Source organism: Diceros bicornis, chromosome 7 (assembly GCF_020826845.1).
Source record: "Diceros bicornis minor isolate mBicDic1 chromosome 7, mDicBic1.mat.cur, whole genome shotgun sequence".
Lineage (NCBI taxonomy): Eukaryota > Metazoa > Chordata > Mammalia > Perissodactyla > Rhinocerotidae > Diceros > Diceros bicornis.
In genome coordinates, this window is record NC_080746.1 from 25,995,348 (window position 1) to 26,020,564 (window position 25,217).

At 38.8% G+C, this 25,217-nt stretch overlaps 1 pseudogene; it reads right to left on the reverse strand.

Moving 5' to 3' along the window:
* Positions 1-17,218: 17,218 nt before the first annotated feature.
* Positions 17,219-17,798, reverse strand: LOC131408470 (mitochondrial inner membrane protease subunit 1-like; annotated as a pseudogene).
* Positions 17,799-25,217: the final 7,419 nt, after the last annotated feature.

The window sequence follows — 25,217 nt, forward strand, 5'->3', positions numbered from 1 at the left end:
TAACATAGTGCCTAGTAAATAGTATGTGCTAAAAATAATAGCTATTTTTATTTTTACTATTATTATACCAAGCTCAATTCTTTTTTTATATAATTTCCTAACCCCACCTCTAATTTTTTCCTTGTTTTGTGTCTTTACAATAGGAATTCTTTTAGCATTTGACTTCCAGTGAAGGCAGACCCAATCTCCCCTCATTTATTCTGAATCCATCTCTTGGTTCCAAACCCCATTGTTTCCAAATCTAATCCTTGGGAAGATAGTGACTCGAAGATCATCAACACATGACAAATATGTGATGGCAGCTAACCTATACTTCCTGAGACCTTTTTCTCCTCATTAGATATTCCTAGTTCCTTCAACATTTCTTCATATGATTTTTATCATATGGTGTTATCAGGATGGTTCTCTCACCATCCTGGTCTCCTCCTCAAAAGATACTCATTTATCTATGTCACTCTCAAAGAACTGATCCAATAATAGGAAGAGTCTTCTCCTTATTCATGTTGTATGCCTTCCATTGAAGGCTGGTCAGCCTCAAAAGGGGCAGATAGAAGTCATCTCCAACTTACTGAATTTGTTCACTAGTACAAATTGGGAAATGTGACATAAGCTATTAAACAAAGTTATTTGGCTGTTAGCATTCTCTTTCTTTCTCTCTCGCTCTTTTTTTTCTAAAAAGCAATGTTATTTCCTTTTTAGGAATTATCTCTTCCCCAAAGTATATTGTCTGTCGGGATTGTACTCTGGGGTCCTGTTTACTCCTCCTCAAGGACTGGGTAATGATGCAGGCTAGGCCAGTCTGCTCTTTTCTGCCTGGAATTTGAATCTTGAACAGAAGGACAATGATGTTGAAAGGAGTTGGATTTCCATCCCACCCCAGCAGGGCACCTTGATCTTATTGTTCTTTGTATGTAGTTCCACTGTCTCAGTTTCTGCTTTGTAGCCTTCCATTCTTTCTGAGAACCTCACATTCTCCTCATACGTCCCTTTGGCTTACGTTAGCTACAGTTGCTATCTATTGCTTACAACTGAAGAACTCTAATTAATACTACCATTGTACATGGCAATATGCCTATACACCATATAAATACTTCTACAACATCTATCCCTAAAGGTTCCTTAATACACAATCATACAATTTAAAAAATTATAAGTAATCTCCTGCCTTTTAATTTTTACCATAATGTGCTATCTATCTTTATTTCCAGGAGGCTGAATTCGTGGTAGAGAAATCTGAATGTGTTCCCCTCTTCCTCTCCTTCCTACCATATGACTCTATAATTTTTACTAGGAAGTTAATTGATAAAGCATCAAATTTTGACTGAACATAAGAGATTAGTGGCCTTTTGAAAAGGCAACATGTCTGCCTTATATGGGAAGAAGGCAGCTCAGTCGTGGAGTTGCGTGAGGCACGAGGCATTGTGTTCTCTTCCGTGTAAAACTGGGGGAGTAGGAAGCATTTGCATCTGCCAAAATGTCAGTATGCTGCAGTGAAGTCAGATTTTGTCCTCTCACTGGTGTTGAAATGACAGCAGGAAAGCAGGTATCCTAGCACACGATTAAAATCAGTACTTGTGTGAAGATGAAATCTTTGTCAATGAAGTGGCAGAGCAACGTGAGGCCAACGCTTTTGTTCTACAGTGAGACTGCCAGCAGCTCAACATCTCGTTTGTCCTTGACACACATCCAACCAGACGACTTGCGCGTGTTGGATCTGCGCTCATCTCCTTCAGTTCGGATTTTTGTTACTGAAGTTTCATACTCCTTCCCTACTGGTGAGATCTCAGCTGGATATTTGACTGGGAATACCAGATATTTCCCCTGGGAAGTAGATGCTGAGACGGAGTTAGTAGCGCAAGAAGGTTACTGGAGGTAACACCTATGAAAGCAAAAAAGGAGAGGGGGCAGGACTGAGCAGGGAGCGCAGATCTGACAGTTTCTGCCAACCCAACAGGGAGTTCCAGAGCAAGCCTTGCCTGTTAGAGGAGTCCTGCTTTAGGGAAAAGCAGCCAGGCCCTGGTATCCTCTTCTTGTGGTCTTTGGTGGAGGACTGCCCAGGAAGAGCGTAGCCTTGGTTCAAAATCTGTGGGTCCTAAAATAGCTGGAGGCTGCAGTTATTGAACTCCCTGCAACTGAGTGGAGATCTGAGCAGTGTGCTCCCATGGCTGTCATATTGTCTGTCTGCATCGTGTCTTAAGTTCATTCTTGGCATAAATGCTCTGTGCACCAACTCCAGAGCCAGCCAGTGTAGGTTTGAATCCCAGCTCCAACATTTGCTCATATGTGACCTTAGAAAAGACTTTAAACCTCTCTGTGCCTCCTACTCCTCATCTTTAAAAGTGGAGATAAAATCAGTAATAACTGGATAGAATTATTGTAAAGCACCTAGAAAAATGCTTGACACAGTATATATTGTATATAAGTATATAAGCATAAAATGCTTGCACAGTGTATATTTGCTATTTTTTATTTACTCATTGAGTGTCAACTATATGCCAGTCCCATTGACCTATCTTGTAGGAGCATTCAGATTACCTTCTCTGAATTAGCCCGGTTGTCTGTGAGACAACGATTACAATTTACCATTTATTGAAAGTACATCTGAGGGACTTGGGAGACACTAACTAATGCCCTGATTACTAATCAGTGACGGTGCTGTGATCAAGGACTTAGCTCGTGTCTTGTGTGCAGACTTCATTGTTTCTGATTTTTATTTTTTTAAGATATTTTATTATTTTATTTTTCCTTAAGAGATTACCTTTGGCCCTGGAGGTTAACTGCAATGCAGCAGCCTCTCAGTTTTATTTTTTTTAATTTATTTTTTTGGTGAGGGAGATCAGCCCTGAGCTAACATCTGTGCTAATCCTCCTCTTTTTGCTGAGGAAGACTGGCTCTGAGCTAACATCTATTGCCAATCCTTCTCCCTTTTTTCCCTTCCCCAAAGCCCCAGTAGATAGTTGTATGTCATAGTTGCACATCCTTCTAGTTGCTGCATGTGGGACGCGGCCTCAGCACGGCCAGAGAAGCGGTGCACCCAACCGCCAAGCCACGGGGTCGGCCCTAGCCTCTCAGTTTTAAATGTTAAGCCTCTGCTTATTTGTATGTAGAGATGGAAAAAGGACCACTCTTTCCAAACCATCACACCAGTGTGAGTAAACAGGATCACAGGCTGCACTTTTAGGAACTATGAAGAAAGAACTTCCTTAAAAGAAGTTCCCTAAGTGCTGTCAGGGTGATCATTTTATTCATTTAACAAACACGGATACAGTAATGAGAGGTCCCGGGTATTTCTCTAAGTGCCTTAAAGATGTAACTAATTTAATCCTTACAACTACTCTATGACTTAAGTAAAGTGCTTGATTTAAATACTCTCAATAGCCCCTTTTTATAGGTGTGGCAATTGAGGTACAGGAAAGTTAAATGACTTGCCCTAGGAGAGAGGCTAATGAGAAACAGAGTTGGAATTTGAACACAGGTAGAGTTTGTGTCTCCAGGTTTGCGCTCATAACCACCAGCCATCCGGCCTCCTCAGTAAGTGCTCATCTTAAAATGTATTCTTTGCTTCTATCACCCGATTGTGAGGACCTTTTGGAGCATAAATCTCTGAAAGGAAGGTCCTAAGTTACTCTGGGGCTGAGGACCCATCTATCTTGCTTTTGAAAAGAGCCCTTCCATTGTGTGGTTCTGAGTTTATGTTACTTTGAGACTTTTAATTCGGAGCATTACACTGGAGCCCACCTGAACTCTCAGTGGTTCCTTGGATGCAATTTGCAGATCACCTGGCAAAACACTTAGGACAGATTCCCAAGCCTTAAGCCGCATTTGAAGGCAATAAAATTGATCCCTAGTTGACAAGGTCAACAGATCTCTAAGAATAGAAGATTTTAGATTTGGAAACATGACTTTGCCTTAGGTATATTTTTACTTTAAATTGTATATTCAAATCAACTTCTTTTTTTTTTTTTCCTGGCTGTAACTCTTATTTTTTGGTGTGTGCATTTGTGTATGAGTTTCCTGTGTTTCACCTTTCATACACAGATGGAATAAACTGGCAAATTGCAATATAGCAGGATAAAAGCATTAGATTTTTGTATCAGGAAATCATGATTTATAGCAGATTAAAGCAAAACTCTATTCGAAAAAGAAGGAAGACAGGTAGAAATCCCTAGAAAGAGAGAAGATTCAGGATCAGCTAAAACTCATTCAATACTACTGAAGTGGGAGTTAGACAATCTGAATTCTAATCCCTCATCTTCCATAAATTCATTGTATGACTTTGGGCAAGAAAATATTTCATTTCTCTGGGCTTTAGTTTGTTCATCAGTGACTTCTATGATAATTTCAACCTCAATAATCTGTAGAATTTTGAGGAAAGGTAATGGCATAGCATTCTGGAGGGGAAAAAAATAAAGCAGTATTTATTATACTGATCCCTTTTTTTACATGTATATGTGCTATTGTCTAACCAATGTGAGACAAATTACCCTGTAGTGCCATTTACAATGGGAAATAAAGTAGATGGTAAATCACTGAATGAATTTTATGGAAACAAATAATTGTAATAATATTTCCAATGACCTTCTTAATTCAGTTCTGGAGATAGATTAGACAGGAGAAGTTGAAGGGGGGGCATATTATATTGATGTAAGCAGCCTCACTTATAATCTTTTATAATAGAGATCTGGTAGCCACGGAGAGAATTACTTTTTACTCATCAAGCTTATTGTCTTTCTTCCCATGTCTTCTCTTCTCCCACTGTGTTCTGTTGCTGTCACCAACAGAGTAGATCCACACATAATCCAAGCTTTCTGTTTCTTATTTTAAAAATAAAAAAAACCAAGGGCATAGGGAAAAAGAATAGTATTGTAAATTTTAATTTTATAAATGCCATAGCTGAGTTTTACTTTAATGACATAACAAGTGAATTATTAAATTATTAAATTAATTAATTAAATAATTCCTTTAGTCAACCAATATTTCTTGGGCCTAGGCACTATGCTGAGGATACAGTGGTGAGTGAAAACACATCTTACAGTCCATGGGGGAGTCAGACAACAAGAAAATAAATTCACAAGGATATGAACTGTGGTACATGTTATAAAGGAAAAGTACAGACAGCTCTGAGAATGTGTGCCTGGTGGAGTCTGCTCTGGTCTGGGACAAGAGGTCAGGGAAAGTTTTCCTGAGGAATTGACTTTTGTGTTCAAAGATTAAGCAAAAGTACAGTCTATTCTGCTACTCTGACACATATTTCTCTAGGTCAAATTGGCTTGCGTGTGATTGGTAAATTGGAGAATAGCGTCAGTATAGAATGAAAGGCACATTCTTTGACAATGTCGATGTTTTCCAGCATATTAACTGCAACCAAGTAATGCAGTTGAAGGCAAAATCCACTCACAGAGTTGAATACAGCAAAGTGTGGGAGAGTACAGTACTGTGCATGTTGCCCATTCATCCTGTTATTCCTCCCCCAGTTTGGACACTTGCTCTATCTTAGGAGTATTTATTGTTTTTTTTTTTTTTTTGATCTTTCAGCATTTACCCTTGTCTCTCTATAGAAATTGGAAACTTCAGTCCTTCTTCACCTCCTTTATCATAAAAACTTTACATTTTGGGGAGATTCTCATATTTATAATAGCATTTCTTTGTTTATTAGGAATGCAATGTCTTTTTAATGGGACTAATATTTTTCTGTTGGGATTATTATTGGGTTTTTTTGTTGCTCAGATTAGAATATTGCACAGATTTTGAGTTGTTTGTCCCAAATTTAATTTTCCTTTAAGATTTTATAAGGAAGGATTTTCAAGTACTTTATAGCAGAAACACCTTTATTTGAAAGCAAACTCACAAGTAAAAAGTATATACAACTATATGTTTTAAAATGAAACTCTTTTTCAAAGAGCTCAATGTAGGTATGTCAAATCTCAGCTTTTTAGTTTAGTCAAAACTTAGGAAGTATGTAGCTTTTACTTCACCTTTCTAAATAATTTGGACAGAGAGAAGTTATTTGACTTATTCAAGGTGACAAACTAATTTTAGTTGAATACTCTTTCCATGATGACATATTGCCTTTGACTTGTGAATTATTTTCACTTACCACTCACACATTCTCTCAGACATATACTAGTCGTATGATGAGGCCAAAGTATTTTTAAAATAAATTTTATTAAAATATACTTTGCATACAGTACAAGCCATATGTTTTAAGTTTATAGTAGGATGAACTTTGACAAACATAGTCACCACCTCAAGTGGTTCCCTCATGCTCCTTCCCAGGCAGTCCTCACCACCCCAATCCCAAGCAAGCATTGATCTACTTTTGATCACTACGGATTAGATTTGTCTTCTCCAGAGTTTCATATGTCAAGCAGTTCCTAAGCAACAATGTCTACTGCAGGGGCTAGTCTGGCTGACTACTCCTCCATAGACTTGGCCAGTGAGGAGACGTCAACCCAAATGGATTCAGACAGTTTATTACTCACAGGACAGTAGGTAGCATGATCTTTGCATTTGCGTTGATTCTCCTTGCCCCCCAAGACCTACGGGGTTATGTGGAGGAGGGCCCAGGTGAATACTTATGCATACAGTGGATCTGTGTCACAGCTGGAAAACCCTAATGTTATAAAAGGACTGCTAACAAACCTGTCCATCCTCCCCTGTGGAGAGAGACATTATCTTTATTCTCCTGGTCAAGAAACAAATCTGGCTACCGACTCAGAGGAAGCATATATCTTTATAACACCGAAATGTCTCTGGGGAGAAGAGAAAACTATAATTTTATTACCTTAGGATGTAAGCAAATCTGATTCATGCTATGGAGTATCTTTGCAAACATCCTTGAACAAAGCTGTCAATGCCTTCTGCTCAGAAGATATGCAGAAATGCCAGAATTATCTCCCAACATCATATAGATAGATTCATACAGTCTGTGCTCTTTTGTGTATGCCTTATTTTGCAAAATATTTTGAAAATTTTGAGTTTTTGAAAATTCATCTTTCTATTGCTGACTAGAATTTCATTGTATGGTTATGCCACAATTTGTTTATCTATTTACCTGGTGATGGGCACTTGGATTGTTTGCATTGTGGCTATCATGGATAAAACCACTAAGAACATTCATATCCAAGTCTTTTTATGGACATATGTTTTAATTTCTCTGAGAGTAGTTATCTAGGAGTGGTAAGTGTATGTTTACCAAGGAATGGTAAGTATATGGTAGATATATAGTTAAGTTTTTAAGAAACTGTCAAACTGCTTTCCAAAGTAGTTGTACCTTATTACATTCTTACTGGCGGTGTGTGACAATTCCAGTTGCTTCACATCCTCACCAACACTTTGTATGGTTAGTCTTTTAAACTTTAGACATTAGGGATTTGTCTATTTCTCCTTTACATTCTGTAGATTTTCGCTTCTCCTGTTTTGAAGTTTTGTTATCAGATACATACATATTCCAGATTGTTGTGTCTTATTGATGAACTGACTTCTTTTTCATTATGAAATGACCCTTTTTATCTCAGGCAATATTCCTTCTTCTGAAATTTATTTTGTCTGATTCTTTTTTTTTAAGATTTTATTTATTTATTTTTTCCCCCCAAAGCCCCAGCAGATTGTTGTATGTCATAGTTGCACATCCCTCCAGTCGCTGCATGTGGGATGCGACCTCAGCGTGGCCAGAGAAGCGGTGCGTCCGTGCGCGCCTGGGATCAGAACCCAGGCCGCCAGCAGCGGAGCGCGAGCACTTAACCGCTAAGCCACGGGGCCGGCCATGATTCTTTTTTTTAGTAGTTGCTCTAATGTTTCCAAGATATATCTTTAACTTATCACCATCCAACTTCACATAATATTATACCATTTCACATATCATATAAAAACTGGACAACAGTATATTTTCATTTTCTCCTCCCATTCTTTGTGCTTATTGTCCTATAATCTAAATATATCTAAATATAAACCCCAATACCTTGTTATTATTTTTGTTTTATTTATTTTTTTATTTATTTGGTGAGGAAGATTGGCTCTGAAACTAACATCTGTGCCAATCTTACTCTATTTTTTGTATGTGGGACACTGCCACAGCATGGCTTGACAAGTGGCGTATAGGTCTGTGCTGGGATCCGAACCCATGAACCCTAGGCTGCCACAGCGAAGTGCGTGAACTTAACCACTACACCACCGGGCTGGCCCCTATTATTTTTGTTTTAAAGGGTCAATTTTCTTTTACATAAATTTAAAATTGAGAAAAAATGTATCTACATTTACCTATATATTTATCTTTTTTTTAAATCTTTTTTTTTTAATTTTATTTATTTATATTTTCCCCCAAAGCCCCAGTAGATAGTTGTACATCATAGCTGCACATCCTTCTAGTTGCTGTATGTGGGATGTGGCCTCAGCGTGGCCGGAGAAGCGGTGCGTTGGTGCACGCCCAGGATCGAACCCGGGCCGCCAGCATCAGAGCACACGCACTTAACCGCTAAGCCATGGCGCCGGCCCCATATATATTTATCATTTTTAGCACTCTTATTTCTTTGAGTAGACTCAAGTTTTCATCTGGTATAATTTTTCTTATGTCAGAAGCCCTTACTTTAATATTTCTTGTAGTTCAGATCCACTGGTAGTACTTCTTTCAGTTTTTGTTAGATAAATTCTTATTTTGCTTTCATCTGTGAATAAAAGATATTTTTGCAACATATTGAATGTTGGGTTGACAGGTATTTTTCCCCAAGCTCTCAAGAAATGTTGTTCTATTGTTGTGGCAGCCAGCCTCCAAGATGGCCATCAATGATCCTCACGTCCTGGTTATCTATGTCTATGTGTAGTCCTGTCACACTGAATCAGGGCTAACCCATGTGATCAATAGAATATGATTAAAATTACATTATGTGACTTCTAAGACTGTCTCATGAAGCCATTGTAGCTTGCCCCATGATCTCATGGAATACTCCCTCTGGACATAGCCAGTCGCCTGTGCGGGACGACTGTGAGTCACTTCAGGATGCTCAAGCAGTCTCATGAAGCGGTCCACTTGGAGAGAAACAAACTTCTCAGCATCAACTTGTTAAACATGAGAGTGATACACCATGAAAATGGATCCTCCAGCCCCAGTGTGCAAACCTCTTGAAAGACACCTAACCAGAGCTGCTTAAATGTGCCAGCCCCAAATTCCTGACACACAAAAATTGTGAGAGACAATATGTTACTACTGTGGTTTAAAGCCACTAGTTTTGGGGTGATTTGTTGTTCGGCAGTAAATAGCGAACACGATTTTCTTCTGGCTTGCGTAGTTTTTGATGAGAAGAGTACAGTCATCCTTAACTTTGTTCCACCCTATGCAATGTGCCTTTTGTTCTTTATTTTATTTTATTTTATTTTTTGTGAGGAAGATCAGCCCTGAGCTAACATCTGATGCCATTCCTCCTCTTTTTTTCCCCGAGGAAGATTGGCCCTGGGCTAACATCTGTGCCCATCTTCCTCTACTCTTTATGGGACACTGCCATGGCATGGCTTGACAAGCGGCGCATCGGTGCGCGCCCGGGATCTGAACCTGCGAACGCTTGGGGCGGCTGAAGTGGAGTGTGTGCACCTAACTGCTGTGCCACCGGGCTGGCCCGTGCCTTTTATTCTTTAGGTGCCTTTAGTACTTTCTCTTTGTCATTGGTTTTCATTAATTTGATTATGCTGTGCCTTAGTGTTTTCTTTTGTGTGTGTGTTGATCTTGCTTGCTGTTTGTTGGTTGAAATTCTTATATATGCATTTATAGTTTTCAACAAATTTGGAAAATTTTTGACTATTATTGCTTCAAATTCAAAGTATCTATTAGACTTCTTGATATTTTTCCCTAGGTCTGCTTTTTTTCCCAGTCTTTTTTCTTTGTTTCATTTTGGATAGATTTTTGCTACATCATCAAGTTCACTAATCTTTCCTTCTGCAGTGTCTAATTTGATGTTAATCCTATCCAATGGAATTTTCATTTTAGATATTTTATTTTTCATCTCTAGGAGTTCCATTGGGTTCTTTTTCATATCTTCCATTTCTTTCCTCATATGTTCATATTTTCCTTTACATCTTTAAGCATATTAAAAATATTTATAAGGGGCTGGCCCGGTGGCGCAAGTGGTTAAGTGTGCACACTCCGCTGTGGTGGCCCAGGGTTCGCGGGTTCAGATCCCGGGCACACACCGATGCACTGCTTGTCAAGCCATGCTGTGGCAGCGTCCCATATAAAGTACAGGAAGATAGGCATGTTAGCCCAGGGCCAATCTTCCTCAGCAAAAAAGAGGAAGATTGGCATTGGATGTTAGCTCAGGGCTGATCTTCCTCATACACACACACAAAAAATTTATAATAGCTGTTTTAACATCCTAGCCTGCTATTTCCATCATCTCTGTCATTTCTGAGTATATATCTATTGACTTATTTTCTTCTCATTGTGACTCACATTTTCCTGAATCTTCTTATGTTTATTCTAGTAATTTTTTTGGATGATGAACACAGTGATTTTATATTGTGCTGGATTTTGTTATATTTCTTTAAAGAGTGTTGGATTTGGTTCTAGCATGCAATTAAGTTACATGCAGGTTAGATCAAGGCTTGTTTTAAACTCTTCAGTGGTAAAAGTCTAGAGGAGCCTTTTTTCTATGGTTAATTTTGTCTCACTACAAGGTGTGACCTCTCTGGGATCGTGACTGAATGACCTGTATGTTCATCAGCACCTCTTTACTCTGGCTATCGGGAACTTGAAAGAGTCCCAGTCATATATAAGACTGAGACTTGTCCTGCTTCAGAGCTACCTGATAATTACTTTTTCCCCAGAAGTTAATTTTCCCTGGCCTTATGGAGTTTCATCCTATGCGTATGAAGATAAGTGTTCAGTCCATAATTCAAGTAGACCCCTAGGCAGATTTCTGGTGCTCTTTCTCTATGTATCTCTCTCTTCTCTAGTACTCTGCCCTATAAACTTCAGCCATCTCGCTCTCCCCAAATTCCAATCTGTCTCCTCCATTCAACAATACTTCTGGCCCTGCTTGTGTTCCCCCTCCATGCTGTGTTCTCTAGAAATTCTCTCCAATCTAAAAGTTGAGGTAACTGTAGGGCTCCCCTCATTTGTTTCCCTTCTCTAAGAGACCACAGTGCTGTGCTACCTATTGTTCAATATCTGAAACTGTTGTTATTTTTGTGGTTCACTTTTCTAGTTGTTTATGGTTGGAGGGTAATTCCAAATCTTGTTACTATCTCATGGCCAAAAGTGGAAGTTTCAACCAGAATGTTTTTATTAAGAAAATCTTAAGAACACATCATAATTTCTTTCATAGTATTCTCACTCTCCCATGCCAACACATAAATTTAATCATTTCAATTATTATATTTGCAAAATTTTGTGGAAAAAGCCTGTTCATCATGGGCCCCACAAAGATACCACGTATCTGATGTGGAAGAAAACCAACCAGATACAATTCAAATTGATGAGCACTGCCTATCTTATGGTCAATCCTTCCACCATACTTGTGGGCTCTGTCTTATTTCCAGAGTTCATCTCAGAGGACAGGTAGGCCAGATCCACTGGTTTGTGGCAAGTTTCTTGGTTCTGGGGGTATGATTTCATAGTCTACATTGAATCCAGGGTTACTATCGCTCTTTTTAAGTAAAAGATATTATGCTTTTTACGTTTTGCTGTGCTTAGATGCTGTTTCAGTTTGAATTTGCCCGTAGCATAGTCACGATGCTGCACATCCCTCATTGTTATTACTGTAGGAAAAGAAAGCCTTGGCAGCAACCTGAAGATAGTTTCTAGTGTGGATGCAATCCTTTTGACAGTGGAAAAGGACTCTTTTCCTAATACTAATAGAAATAATAATAAGACCCAATAAATAGGAATAATAATAAGAATAAGAATAACCAGTAGTATAACGTAACAGTTTACTAGTAACAGGAATAATAAATAGAAATAATCACAAAGGATGTATGTTGAATTAATGTACTAACCAACAAATCTTATTCCTCATATTCAATGGATACTGAAGTATGAAGGATGATAAAATAACTGTTGCTACAAGATATGCCTATTTCTGTCTCTAATTGTCCCTTCACTAGTCTCGGAGGGTGCTTTTTATTGAATCCACTCCACTGTCTGACAAGATGTGCTAGTGCTGGGGTTGTTGAGCACCTAAATATGTGCATATCCAACTTCTATTAGGAGCATCCCCCCTCATTTCTAGCTGATAAAAAATTAAAGCATGGTAGCTCTTCTTAGACATAATAAGGGATAATGTAGTTGAAGGAACCAATCAATTTTGATTTCTTATCTGTTCATTAGCCTAGTATTTTTTTTTCCCTTTCTTTTTGTAGATTTGTGCTGTGACAGTTTCAGAGGAATTTCCTGTTTGGGGGAAAAAAATTCCCAGAAGATTAACTCACTCATAGAACTGAAAGACTATTTTCCTTTAAGCATTATTCAAAAGAAACTAATTATCTTTAGAGAGCTAGGAGAATTTGCAATGACCTCTCAGGATAAATTTGTAGAAGCTTCATAGGAAGATTTTTGATTGCTAAGCTGTACTCATCTAATTGTTAATTTTAATAATTTTCTGTAAAATATTAAAACTAGATTCATTTCAAAATATCATTGCAGCTGCTCCTTGGTTAGCTGCAATTGTGTATCAGAGCTGGAGGCTACTTTTAACATCAATTTTTAATAAATTGGCTCTATTTATTTGGTTCTGCTCCCCATAAATGTAGAGTTAAAAAGGAAAAGTTCTACTATTTGGACATATATTAAGACGCTAGTTCATGCTCTATAATCACAAGTGGGAGAAATATCACTGAACATCAGCTGGAAGGGAGACACTGAATTCTTCAAGTCCAAAGAAGACAATTTCAATAAGCTTGGTTCTTTCTAATAGTTTTAGATGACAGGCGCTAATAGCAGATCTGTGATGGTCCTCTGAGGGACATATGGTAGACGTATTAGAAAAATGGAGGGCACACATGTTCTGGAAGAATAAAGGGCCTTCTGATTATCTGACATGCTTCTCTCAGTGACTATTTGGTTACCAGCTTAGAAAATGACCACTCATTTTTATTAACTATAAGTGGGGAGGGCAGAGAATAAAATCTTTAAGTAATAAATTAATTCAACACTTGAAAAGAAGCTAACATTGGGGCAGTGTATTGTATTATCAGCTTGCTGTGAAGATTAAACGAATTAATACATAAAAAGTGCTTCATGGGGCCGGCCTGGTGGCATAGAGGTTAAGTGCACGCGCTCCAGTGTGGCAGTCCGGGGTTCGCAGGCTCAGATCCCGGGTGTGGACCAATGCACTGCTTGTCAACTCATGCTGTGGAGGCGTCCCATATAAAGTAGAGGAAGATGGGCACAGGTGTTAGCCCAGGGCCAATCTTCCTCAGCAAAAAAAGAGGAGGATTGGCATCAGATGTTAGCTCAGGGCTAATGTTCCTCACACACACACACACACAAAAAGTGCTTCATATAGTGAACATTCCATAAGAGTTATTACATGTTATTACATTGATTGAAACAATCTCTGGCTGTCTCCAAAGTCAGTTATTCATTAGGAAATGGGGAGCTTATGTATACACTGAGGCTTGTTCTGGGCAATTTCAGAGCTATAACTATGTGGACCGTACAACTTCATCTTATTTCATCACCAACCTGCAGGCCCATGAAAAAGCCTTCTGCAATGATTGACATGATCAATTCTTTCCATGCTAAAAAATTCCTCCTGCAATTTGAATCTAACTCGAGCTACATATTTTTCTATCTTTTTCTTTTCTTGGCATATTCCTTCAAACAGAGGAAAGTCAGCAAGACATTCAAGATGAATAAAAAGGGAAAATGATGAAAAGAGAAGCGGCCTGATAAGGAAGGAGAACAAGTAAGGTTATGCATTTTTCTCTGAGAATTGACTTAGAATTATATCTCATAAATTTTCATATATAATATTCCATTATAATTAATATCCAAGTAGTCTGCAATTGTAGTTTTTATTTTCTCTTTGACCCAAGAGTTACTTAAAAAAGTGTTCTTTCTTTCTCTGCCATACTGTCCCTCTCTCTTTCTCCCTTACCCCCTCTCTCCGTCCCTTCCTTCCCTTTTTTTTTTAAATTTCTAACTAATTGGAGATTCTTTTTTTTTTAATGATTATTTCTATTTTTTTTGCATTGTGGTCAGATATGGTCTGTATCATTTCAACAGTTTGAAATTATTGAGACTTGTGTTGCTACCTAATATGTGATTAGATTTTATAAATATTCCATGGCAGCTTGAAAAGGAGGTGTACTCTCTGTAAATCTGGCATTTATAAAGATATTAAAATGATTTTATTATTTATTATTTTTATTTACCTAATCTTTTAGGAATATAATAATTGTGTTAATCTCTTCATATCTATAGTAATTTATTTTTAAACTTTTAAACTATACATATTATGGCATGTTGTTTGGCACAACTATTTATGATAATATTCATCGTGAATTTTCACTTCTTAACAAAAGTGACTGTTTATTATATTTAATGCTTTTTTCCTTGATTTCTGTTTTGATGTTTGTATTGTAACCCATGTTTTTTGTTCTTTGTGTTTTTTTTTGCAGCGAATATTGGCATACCTTATCTTTATTCCACCTTTTATTTTAACTTTTCTGAGTCACTTTATTTTGAGTATATCTTTTATGGGCAATGTATAGTTGGATTTTGTTTTTTGACTCAATTAAAAGTCTTTCCTTTTAATAGATGAGATTATTCCCTTTACATTTGTTTTTATAACATGTTTATTACTTCTCTTATCTCATTTCATGTTTTCTGCCTTATCTCTGTTTCATTTATTCTTTATCTTAATATAGAATATTCTATAATATTCTATATTCTCTAAGCAGTCGTGGAACCATACCACCTGTCTGTCAGTTGTCATATTGTGGTGGCAGCTCACATAGAGAACTAAAACTAACAACTAGGATATACAACCATGTGCTGAAACTTTCAAAAAAAGAAAGATTAAAGAGAATTTTGCATAAATTGCAGTTCGTGTTCTATATAAGAATATGGAATATTCTATATATATAATATAAATATATTCTTTATCGTAATATAGTCAGTTTCACTAATGATTTCTTTTAAATCTTTAGGTGCTAAACTTTCTCAAGTTAGTAATATAAAATAGGATCTGACAACTGCCACCTATTAAGATGAAGAATAGAATATTTCTTTCCATTTTCCAAGATTTTGTTGGTATATTCTGAGAGTTTTTTCTAGATAATTGCTGAATTGTTAAAATACTATTCTTTTAAAATTTATTATCTTTTCTTTCAAGAATTACACTTGCATCTTGCTTTATAACCTAACTTGCCAAGTCATTTAGATTTGGTTGTTTTTTAATTCATGTATGTGGGCCTTTCATACTGCTGCATCTCCATCTGTGACTCTTTTATTTGCATATCCTCTTTGCCGCTGGTACATAGCCTCAAGTCATTTTTCTAAGTGGAGTACATGGGTTGTATACGTTCTGAAGATTTGCATATTTGACAAGATCTTCCTGTTATCTCTATATGAAAAGGACACTTTACTGAGTTATAGAACTCATGAGTCATGGCGATTTCCCTTAAAAATTAATGTGATTCCCTTTTCTTTTGGCATTTAATGTTGCAGAGAGGATGTCTGACTCCAGTGTGTTTTTTTAAAAAAAATTTCTCATAGATAACCTGGAGTGCTGGCTGTTGTTGGCTAATGTTATCAGTCTAATCATTCAGCATCGAGAACAGGGCAGGGAGGGAGCCGGGGTCACATGTGGATCAGGAAGGTGGGGAATCGATATGTTAGCCCCAGAAGTTGTGTTTCCTGAAATTATGCTGAAATATGCTGAAATTATGGCACCAGAGACCAGATTTTTTTACCTTTGGTTTTTTATTTAGCCTGATACTCTACTCCAAGTACACAGGATGGGTACAGCTTTTTCTGGGATCTTCCTTGGGGCTTTTACCCACCAACCTGGGAGAGTGACTTGTTATTGTGGAGGGCTGTCCCTTTACAATGTCCCAAATTCTCTCTAATTCAGGAATGCATTTTAATATATCAGGAGGAAGTGGCCAGGTAGGGAAAATTTTGGATGAGGAAGAATTTGGAGCTAGCAGAGTATCACGGGTGGCTTCTCTTCAATATATGCTACAGTTAGTTCCAATAAAAGTGCCTCCATGAGGAAAGGTCCTCATCTTTCTCTGGTCTTTCTTGCCCTTTCAGAGCGTGGTTGAGGGTCCTGTCTCCTTCCCTATTTTAGGAAAGTGCTTTTCTGTGTCAGAATGAATCTGTGCTGTGATGGAAAAACTGAGTGGGCAGCAAGCTGAGTTGCTACAAGGTTTTCTGCTGTGCCCACAGGTTGCCTTTTCCACCCTGCCCCCGTACCCCCTGAATCTGTGGACCTGTCAGCTCCCTTGCCCACCCTCACTTCTCGCCCTCACTCCTCGTTATTAGGGATTGCTGGTCAAATGTGTCAATCTAAGCTTTGCTTTACTTCTTATTGCAGCACTGCACCACTTCCGGGGTGGGAAACCTGAGCTGGCTTTTGGTGAAATCTTCGGATCCTGTTTCTCCTTTGCTTTATAGATCAGATAACTTGCCCTGTTTGTCTTCAACAGACCTTACTTTCAGCACTGAGGAATTGTTTCCGGTATTTTACTTTTAAGATTTTGTCTGTTTCTAAGAGGAGGATTTGAGACTAGCTATTCCACTGTCACCTTCCCTTGAATTTAAGAGATTGTAGAGAGCCAGCCCTGGTGGTCTAGGGGTTAAGCCTTGGTGCTCTCACTGCTGCGACCTGGGTTTGTTTTCCCGTCATGAAACCATACCACCTGTCTGTCAGTTGTCATAGTGTGGTGGCAGCTCACATAGAGAACTAAAACTAACAATTAGGATACACAACCATGTACTGAAGCTTAAAAACAAAAAAGATGAAAGAGAATTGTGCAGTTTATTTACTTCCTGAGAATCGGAAAGGTTCCTTTGCAGATTCTTTCTTTGGGTCATTCTCAACATGTGGCTTAGCTCATTTGTTCTCAGTTGATTCATATTAGCTTTCTTTGGACTTGTCCCCCAAATTTGGGGGTGCTCATTTCTTTAATAGTAAATATTTTATTGGTAAGTATATGCTTTCAGTGGCAATAATAAATTCACTTGAACAGGAGACAATAATCAAGTCAAAAGGATAAATGCTTGCTAATCATCAGAACATCTGTGGCCATTAGGGCTGTCACGTAGAAATCCAATATCACTCAGAAGCTGAATCTTAAAGAAGATACCTCCTCTTATTAGTCCATATGAAATAGGTCCATTGTACCTGGAATCTGTGGAGTTCTGTAGATTATCACCTTCTAACCAAACATGACTCTTTGGCTTTTAAAGAAATCTGGTGGACTAGTGGTGAGGATTTTATCTCCTTCTAGACCAATTACTCTTTTACAAATATTTGATTTTGGATCACTTGGGCTTTTTGCTATCACAGTGTCACCTCTTTGGATACCATAAAAATGTTGGCTAAGATTTTCTGCAAAGACAGTATCTGAATTTTGGATTATAATCTCCGTTGATGGTCCAGAATACATGACACCACCACCAATGTATTCAAAAGCACAATGAGCTATACAGCTGTACTGAATAGTACAGCCAACAAGTTGAAGGCTTTTTCCCAGACACCATAAGGCGGAGTTCTGTGTAGACTCTGCCACCATTGGCCATAGGTCTGTTCTATAATACGTTCAATTTTTAGGGTAGTTGCAGGGCTTCTAGAAAAAAACATCTATAGCATGTCTCAAAGCATATATGAGTGATCCGTGGTTTCAGAATTCCTCTGGCCCCAAAGAAGCCCAGGAGGCTCTCATCTAGGACTCAGATGGCCCTTTCTCACCTAGGCCCCACAGAAGGGGTGCTGCTTTTTTGCGGCTGCATCCACAGTGCTCTAACATCATCTCTGGAGGGAAAAGAGAATGATTGCAGTGAGTAGGTGTGCTTGCAGCCATGCTATCCCTCAGCTGCCTGTAGGGTGGCTGATGGACCGCAGAGCCATCAAGTATTGTGATTGGCCTCACTTCGTGCTCTCAGTGTTCCAGGCCATACCTGCCGCTCACTTACAGACACAATTTATTTTGTAGATTATCTCTGGCAAAACTTTATCTCCCTGGCTTCCCTATGCCCTTGAGGGTGCTATTGGGTATCTTTCCCCATCTACCAGGTGGTGAATAACCAAAAAGGCAAACAAATCTTAAATATAATTGGGAAGATAAATCTACTGCAAATAATAATATGTTATAATACAAGAGCAAACATAAAAGGTTTTTGGATTATCTTTGCTGCTGTACATTGTTATTGGCATAGATGATGAGGTGACCCTCCCAGTGTTGACTTGTGCATTATGTCTATAATTCCTTGTCTCCTGTTCCTTAAGTAAATCCCTTACTGAAATGATTTCACAAACCAGCAGTCACATTTCAGCTGCTTTCAACACGGCACCTTAGCTATCTTTCTGAGGGTTACCTTTTAACCATTTCTACCAAATGAGATTTAGATTTTGAATGTTATATATTTACATAATTTTTTAAAGCATTTACCTGTGAAAACGTATGCATTCTAATTTCTCTTGTCAGGAATTAAGAGTGGTGTCTTAATTTAGAACATTTCCGTTTCTTTCTGACATTTAGTAAGCTGTGGGAGAAAACTGATGAGTGTAGCTTACTGTCTTCAAGTTGCATCGGTTATTTAGTGAATTGAATGAGAATACATTGAGTTTATTTTTAGAATGTCCTTCTTATAATTGTATCATGTACGTCATAGAGACTTAGCAGCCCCGTTAATGTGGGAAGTAAACTTGTCAGATATCACTCCCTTTGCAGGGTCAGGTCTAATTGAAACTTAGAGAGGGAAGTAGGGGACCACTGAAGAAAACTCCGAGTGATTCAAGTCGCGGTATTTATAAACCTCTGAGTCAGGAATGATTCAGCACTGAGGCACAGTGCTAAGGACGATGTTTAGTTAAAGAGACAGTGGTGTGAAATTAAAGCTGAGACCACTTGTGGTTCTTATTTGTGAATATTTGGCATTCTGAGTAGGCAAAACATTTGGCACAAGACCCTTTTCACCCCAGGTTCATTTGTGTGATTCTTTACAAACTTGAGAAGCAAATTTAAACTCTTCCTCCCAGTTGTCGGTTTTTTGTTAATAATACAAACTGAGAAAAGGTATCCATTGTAAGTTCATTTGAAATTAAAACCTGAAGTCTAATTAGATTTTTTTAATAAGGGCTAACATTTCTTGAGTATTTTATACTAGATACATTACAACTATGTGCTGTTGGCCTTTTAATACCTGTTTTACAAATGATGAACCTGAGGCTTGGTGAGGTTAAAAGCTTGCTGAAAGTAACACAGCTAATAAACAATTTTCATTCAAGATTCAAACTCAGATACTTGCTGTCAGACAGACCAAAGCTTCCTACACGGTGCTATCTCCTGTGGTGGAAAGAAGGCATGTGCCATGTCAAATAAGCCAAACTTCCAAACTCAACTTGGGTTTAAAGTAAACCCGCTATGGGGCCGGCCCAGTGGCGCAAGCGGTTAAGTGTGCGCTCTCGGCTGCGGCTTCCCCGGGTTCGCCAGTTTGGATCCCGGGCGCACACCGACACACCGCTTGTCAAGCCATGCTGTGGCGGCCTCCCATATAAAGTAGAGGAAGATGGGCACGGATGTTAGCCCAGAGCCAGTCTTCCTCAGCAAAAAAGAGGAGGATCGGCATCGGATGTTAGCTCAGGGCTGGTCTTCTTCACACACACACACAAAATAAAATAAACTCCCTAAAATTTAAATCACTAACCGATGGAGATAACATCAGAAATCATTTTGAAGTTTTGGAAGATAAAAACATGATGTAAATGAAGACGATACTTGTCTATCTTTGGTTTGATATTGGTAAAATTATAACCTCCAATTTTCATTCTTTTTTCTTTTGAATTTTGAAGACAGATTCGGGACAACTTTGTCATATTTGTGATGACTGCTACATATGTATCTGAGAATTTTTCTTTTAAAATGACATTGGATTATGATGAGTTTCCCCATTAGAATATGTGGGGGACCAAGTGTTCAGGCTTCTGACATCAGTTGGCAATGAGGAGACAGACTCCATCAGGGATTTAAAAAGGGCTAGGACTCCTCAGGCTCAGCAACACTTTCAAATGTAGCATGTTCTTTCAGCCTTCCAGGGCAAGACTCTATATTATGTAACCCCATTCCTCCTGAGTAAATCTGGCTCCTTGAATGACTAGACCATTTCCATTGCTGGTCAAGATGCATTTGCAAAGTGTGAGAGGTGAGTGCAGAAACATCATATTATATCCTTTTGGCATGAATAGTCCTATAGCTACAGAAGGGAAACCATAGGAACAGGGGTGCCCACACATTTGAATTCACAGAGTAATATATTTTGTATCCATACATACATTAATTTATTTGGGGGTCATAGGGTTGTCAACCTTTTATTTTTCAAATGAGAACATGAAAAAAAAGACAAACTATGTCATCTACTATCATTTCATAACAGAAAAGCCACTTTAAAGCTAAAAAGAAGAAGGATGTAATATCAGGATAAAGAACAACTTTCTAAATGGAATAGATTTAGTTTCACTAAAAACTCACTCTATTGCATTTATCTCTACTTTTTACCTCAGCCTGATGGAAACTAAGTCATGGATCAGCACTGCCTGTAGACTATTGCCAGACAATCTCTCAATGCAAAGCATTTGGAAGCGAAACATGAGTCTTAGAACTTCAGCTCACTCATGAGACCTGAGGGAACTCTTGGAAGAAAGTGCCCTTATAAAAAGAAGCCCAGAACAGGGTCTTGTATATATTGTGTGCTCAAAAAAACCTTCACTGTTGAAGCTGAAGAGAGATGAATGTTTGCCAAGTGCCAGGATTGAATCTAGAGAGCGGCCTGCAGAGGGCACAGAGAGTTACTCTAGGTCTCCCTTTAGGACGCCCACACCTGTTTACCCCACTGGTGCAAAGCATTGGTGGGAGCTGCAGTATGAGGGTCAAAAGCCCTTTCCTTAGGAACCAGATGGGCTCTACTGGAGGTCCATGTTGGAAGACCAGCCTGAGGCCATGCTGCATCAGCAGTGACTGAACGTTCCCTGAGAGAGGTCCCCAAGTGCCCTTCTGCCACTCTCTGCCTCGGTGGGCCCTGTGATCCTCTTGCTGGGTTCACCTTGGCCCCAGGGGGTCAGCAGTGTGGTGAGGAGATCACCAACTTTCAAGACAAGCAGACCCTGGGCTGGCCCCGTGGCTTAGTGGTTGAGTGTGCGTGCTCCGCTGCTGGCGGCCCGGGTTCGGATCCCGGGCTCTCACTGACGTACCGCTTGTCCGGCCATGCTGAGGCCGCGTCCCACGTACAGCAACTAGAAGGATGTGCAACTGTGACATACAACTATCTACTGGGGCTTTGGGGAGAAAAAGGGGGAAAAAAAAAAAGGAGGAGGATTGGCATGGATGTTTGCTCAGCACTGATCTTCCTCACAAAAAAAAAAAAAAGAAGACAAGCAGAGCCGGCCGGAATCTTTATAATTAAACTTAATACTTACAGGTGCCCTTCTCCTAAGAGTAACCACTCCTAAGGGTCTATATCAAAACGTAAACATGGTCAACTATGCTGAACACAGGCATAAATGAAAATATAAAAGTTATATCGTAACAGCAGTTATTAAAATAACCCATCTAAAATCAAGATTTACATCTTATTTTTAAAAAAGATTTCTAATGGTGTTTGCTTCATATATTTAGCTTTTTAGATATTTGGTACATACAGATTTATGACTGTTACATCTTTTTCATAAATGGTACCTTTATGGTTTATAACCTTCCCCTTGTCCTGATTAGTGCTTTTAATCTTAAATGCCACTTTGCTAATTATAATTGTATTGCTGCTTTTCCTCCTTTTCTTTCTTTCTTTCTAAAAAACAGAATTTTCCTGATATGTATTTGCCTATTTCTTTCTTTCCAATGTTAAAAAAATCACTTTAAGTGTGTTTTGAAAATAAGATATATCTGCTTTTTAAAGTCCAATCTGACAATCTTTGTCTTTGACTGGTGAATCCAGTCCATTCACGCTTAATTGAATATCAGATATCTTTGATTTTATTTCTTTCATCTTACCTCATGCATGTCATTTATGTTACTGTTTTTTCTTTTTTTCCCCTTAATTTTGGTGGGTTGATCAAGGTACTATTAATCCTCTCCATTTTCTTTATTAAATTTAGAGGTTGGATCACATTTTCCCACTCTTCTAGGAATTACTCTCCCATTCCCTTCACTTCTTTTGAATCACTGCTTTCTCTGCTCTTGTCATGAAAACAATGTACGAAGACTATCACTCCATCAAAGTGTTTTATATTCTCACTCTCCTCCTCCCTCTTTGTCATGTTTTCATTTCTCTACTCTCATGTCAGATGAAAACTTAAGAAAACTTTTACTTCTCTTCTCTGCTTGCTCCTTCTTCCCTTCCCAAAGATTTATGAGATATTTTACTACTTTTAAACATTTTTAGTTTTTCCCCTGTAGGATGTTTCTTCTATTTGTATGATCATTATTTAGCACTTATATTACAAATTCCCAGGCATTCTATCATTTCCAATTTAGATTTAAATATATGTGTATCTAAGTGGAAAATCACACACACACACACACACACACACACACACACACACACACACAGAGGCGAGACTCATACTCATGCTGTTTCCTCCTCTCCTTGTGCCCTACTGGGGATTCTGTTTTGATTCACATTTTGTTACCTTAGAGTCCTTCCTGAAGTGTTTCCTTAGATGGAATATGTGGGTGACAGAAGCCCTGGATCCTTGCGTATTTGCTCACACCCTTCTCTCACCCCGACAGGTGGCTCTCTCAGCAGGGGGTAGGATTTGGGGTTGGAATCCTCTTTCCTCAGCATTCTGTGGGTGTAATCCTTCTGTCCTCTTCTGTCTAGTGCGTCAGTTCCATTCGTGTTGGCTCTTTCCTTTATACGTAACGTAGTTTTTATGTCTGTTAGCCTGTAAATTTTTTTATGCTTGAGTTTAGGAACTCTGTAGGATATGCCCAAGTGTTTTGTTCTGTTTTTTTAATTTTCTCCCATAAGTTCTGCCTAGAACTCACCATCACTTTAAATTTGGAAACTCGAGTCTTTCTTCAATTAGAGAAAATTTCTTCTATTATTTGCTTAATTAATGCATTCCTACATCTGTTCTCTTTCCCTCTCTTGGAACTTTTATTATTCACATGTTAGGTCTCTGCATCTGTCCTCCAAGCCCCTTTTAAACAATTTTTCTCATGATTTTCATCTCTTTGTGTTTTTACTTTTTGTGTTGAGATATCCTTTGCTTGATCATAAAGGCCCGAATTCAATCCCTGACAGAGAATAACAGCATCTTCAATTCATCTGTGGAATCTGGAAAGTCAAAAAAAAAAACCAAGAAAAAACTCTTTGAATTCCAGGGTCTTTTTTTTCACATTGGGAATTAAATTTCTTTGAGTCCTATTGTTATTTTCATTTGTTTATCTCATTCAAAAAATTAAAGCTGTCATCTTTCTTCTCGAGCAGTTCTAGTTTACAAGAAGCAACCAGTTTCGGGCATTCTGCTTGTTTTTCTCTCCCTGGTTGCTGGGTCCTGTAGGTGCAATTGTTATTTTCTTTTTCCTGTGCGTGGCTCTGTTCATCCTTGGGAGATTAGCTGAGGAGGTGAGGACGCTCTTGAGTGATGGAGAAGCCAGGCGGAAGCAGTAACCTGTGCTCCTTTGAACTGGTGATGTACCACCTGACAAGCAGTAAGTCCTTGCTCATGGCAAGTTCAGTACATATGTTGCTGGGCAGGAGGTTCTTCTGAACAGCTCTGTGACTCAGGGATCCAGGTCCCTTCCATCTAGCAGAACTTTAATCCTTTGGGACCTTTTCAAGATCGTCTGTGGGATCTAGTAAATATAGTAAATTGTACACGTTTTAGAAGGCGATGAGTGCTATTAAAATAGAGCAGGATAAGGAGTATGAAGGTATGTATTTGGAGTATGTGTGGGGGCACAACTGTGGTTTAAATAGGAATGATAAGAATTGGCTTTATTAGGAAGGTGACACTTGAGCAAAACATCAAAGAGTGTTGAGACATGAGGATATCTGGGGCAAGAGCATCCTAGGCAGAGAGAACAGCCAGTGCAAAGGAACTGAGGTGAGAGCAAGTCTGTAATATTTGAGGAACAGCAAGTGGCTGGTGTGGCTGGAGTGAATATGGAGGAGAGTATTAAGAGATCAGGTTAGAGAGGTAATGGAGGGCCTGATCAGTTAAGAGGGTACTGCAGTAATCCAAGCAAGAGGTAGTGGTTGCTAGCTCTGTGGTGGTAGCAGTGGGGCGCGGGGGGTGGTGGGGGTGCAGTATAAAGCAGTCAAATTTTAGATATAGTTTGAAGGTAAAGCCAAAGGGACTTCCTGACTGATTTGATGAACAGTGTGAGGTAAAGAAAGGGATTAAGGATTTTATTTATTTAAGCAACATTTATGTAGCATTTACTACGTGCTGTTCTAAGCATTTGACACATACTAACTCATTTAATCCTCATACCACCCTTAAGGGATATTATTATGTGATTTTTAAGATGAGGAAACCAAAGCACAGAGAAGTTAAGAGATTTGCCCAAGGTCACACAGCTAGTGTCGTATACAGGATTTGAACCCAGGCAAGCTAGCTCCAGAGTTTATGATCTTAACCATCATCATTCTGCCCTTCATGTGGGAACTCTGCCAGTTGCTGAGAATGTCTGTTCCAACTAAACCTTAAGGCACTAGAGAAATAATCACAGATGGGTCTCTGGAACCACTGGGCCCATGAGAGACTTAGGCCAAAATTACATTTGTCTATGACCTATGACTTCCATAGGTCCCCATTTGGTCTGGTAGACCACAGTGGCATTTTGGGTTCTCAGGAATGAGTGTCAACTCAGAACCAGGCTTCAGTAATCCCAGAAAAGTTTGGGTATTTCCATTTCTGCAGTGCACAGTCACCCTGGTAAATGACCACATTCCCTCTGGGGAATACTGGGAAGAAGATTTATGGTACTTGTGGCATTGGGTCCTTCCTCAAAGGGATTTATGGCATTTGCTAGCGTCCCTGTATACTTGGAAAAAGAAA